The sequence below is a fragment of the Plectropomus leopardus genome, unplaced genomic scaffold (genome assembly GCF_008729295.1).
Source record: "Plectropomus leopardus isolate mb unplaced genomic scaffold, YSFRI_Pleo_2.0 unplaced_scaffold27557, whole genome shotgun sequence".
Lineage (NCBI taxonomy): Eukaryota > Metazoa > Chordata > Actinopteri > Perciformes > Serranidae > Plectropomus > Plectropomus leopardus.
The window spans coordinates 1-2,577 of record NW_024629998.1 but is presented as its reverse complement, the minus strand read 5'-3'; the positions used below and the strand labels follow the sequence as shown (position 1 = coordinate 2,577).

General features: G+C 48.5%; 1 long non-coding RNA gene across 1 annotated transcript; it reads right to left on the bottom strand.

Annotated features, from left to right (window-relative positions):
• Window positions 1-613: 613 nt before the first annotated feature.
• On the bottom strand, window positions 614-2,340 carry LOC121937824. Its single transcript, XR_006105207.1, has 3 exons — window positions 2,252-2,340; window positions 974-1,084; window positions 614-873 (listed from the first exon to the last, which is right to left on the bottom strand). It is a non-coding gene; the product is annotated as an uncharacterized LOC121937824 (long non-coding RNA).
• Between the last annotated feature and the right edge of the window lie 237 nt (window positions 2,341-2,577).

The following is a 2,577-nucleotide window of genomic DNA, read 5'->3' as shown; positions in this document are numbered from 1 at the left end:
GCTGTGACTAGCTGTGACTCGCTGTGAGCTGCTGTGACTCGCTGTGACTCACTGTGACTTGCTGAGAGCTGCTGTGACTCGCTGTGAGCTGCTGTGACTCGCTGTGAGCTGCTGTGACTCGCTGTGACCTGCTGTGAGCTGCTGTGATTTGCTGTGACCTGCTGTGAGCTGCTGTGACTCGCTGTGACCTGCTGTGACTTGCTGTGACCTGCTGTGACTCACTGTGAGCTGCTGTGACTCGCTGTGACCTGCTGTGACTCACTGTGAGCTGCTGTGACTCGCTGTGACTAGCTGTGAGCTGCTGTGATTCGCTGTGACCTGCTGTGACTCACTGTGAGCTGCTGTGACTCGCTGTGACCTGCTGTGACTCACTGTGAGCTGCTGTGACTCGCTGTGACCTGCTGTGAGCTGCTGTGATTCGCTGTGACCTGCTGTGAGCTGCTGTGACTCGCTGTGACCTGCTGTGACTCGCTGTGACCTGCTGTGACTCACTGTGAGCTGCTGTGACTCGCTGTGACCTGCTGTGACTCACTGTGAGCTGCTGTGACTCGCTGTGACTAGCTGTGACCTGCTGTGAGCTGCTGTGACTCACTGTGAGCTGCTGTGACTCACTGTGACTCACTGTGACTCGCTGCAGCTGCACAGCTTCAAATCCAGATTTCATATCAGGATTTATTTATTCAAATATTCAACTTTTGTTTCATGTTTTAGAGTCAAAACAGTTAAAGATGGAAACAACCTGCTGAGCTCTTTATTTATGATTCTAAACACGTGAATAATGAAATAATCTTTAGAGCCGCTCAGTAACACCAGAGACCGCCTTATTATATATATATATTATTAAACTGGTATTTTTCAATGATTTCCGGAGACCTGAAGATAAAAAAAAGAAAACTGAAATCAAATAATTGTTATTATTAAAATCAGATCGGCTGATTGTTACAGAATTATTGATTATTGATCAAGGGCTGACCGTTGTTTTTGCCGCTCTGCTGTTTGTCTGCAGGTTTCTCCTGCAGCTCCACCTCCTGCAGCTGGATGGCACTCACCAGCTGAGTCCTCATGTAATCCCCCATCCTCAGCACTAACACACACACACACACACACACACACACACACACACCCAGACAGACATCAACACAGGAGCACCCCCTTGACTTGTTTAACCCTTTAGAGCTGCTTTAATACCACATTTAATATCACACACACTCGTATCGCTCTGTGTACTCATATTACATTAATCTGATTTTCTACTTTCATTGAGTTTTGTCTGAGTCCGGCAGGAACCGGCTCACTAAAAAGTGGATTTAAAGTGAACTGCAGCCTGAGGAGGTGAATCCCGTCTGAGCCGAATCCTCACACGCGCTCTGTAAACATGACCTCACGTGACACAGGTCGTGTCTGACACGTCATCAGCCTCCATCAGACAGAAAACCGTAAACCAGCGGGTTTTTAAACGGGCTTCGTGTGAACATTAAACTGAAGCTGCAGGTGGAACATTCAGGGTTAAAATAGAACACCTTCCGAACATTAGCTGCTGTGAGCCTCACCTGTCCGCAGGAACATTAGCTGTTAGCCTTACCGGCCCGCAGGAACATTAGCTGCTGTTAGCCTCACCTGCCCGCAGGAACATTAGCTGTTAGCCTCACCTGCCCGCAGGAACATTAGCTGCTGTGAGCCTCACCTGTCCGCAGGAACATTAGCTGTTAGCCTCACCTGCCCGCAGGAACATTAGCTGTTAGCCTCACCTGCCCGCAGGAACATTAGCTGTTAGCCTTACCGGCCCGCAGGAACATTAGCTGCTGTTAGCCTCACCTGTCCGCAGGAACATTAGCTGCTGTTAGCCTCACCTGTCCGCAGGAACATTAGCTGTTAGCCTCACCTGTCCGCAGGAACATTAGCTGCTGTTAGCCTCACCTGTCCGCAGGAACATTAGCTGTTAGCCTCACCTGTCCGCAGGAACATTAGCTGCTGTTAGCCTCACCTGTCCGCAGGAACATTAGCTGTTAGCCTCACCTGTCCGCAGGAACGTTAGCTGCTGTTAGCTTCACCTGTCCGCAATAACATTAGCTGTTAGCCTCACCTGTCCGCAATAACATTAGCTGCTGTTAGCCTCACCTGTCTGCAGGTAAGCACGCCACGAACGGTAGCGCGCCTTCACGTTAATTTAACGTTTCCGGTGGTTAATAAACGAATGGTGGTTTGTTCTATGTTTGTAGTCACGGCGCAGTTTGACTTTAATGTCCCTCACTTTGTCCTCTTTGTCTCTGCTTCATCCTGCGGCCCAAAACGGCTCCTCTGCTCTGTTGTTCACCTGCTCAGGTATACCCGGAAGTAACTCGCGACCTCATCGTCACCGTGGAGCAGGCAGGAGGGGGAGGGGTGTTTACCTGTGAGCCTCAGGTGACCATCACATGGAGGCCTGTTGGATCCAAATGATCTCCTGTTCGATCATTCAGTTTGATACAAAAAATATGACAACAGGCTGCTGTATAACACCAAAAAGTTAAAGAATAAAATGTAAAAAATTAAAGAATAAAGTTATGAAAAATAAAGAAAAAACATTAAAAAAAAAAA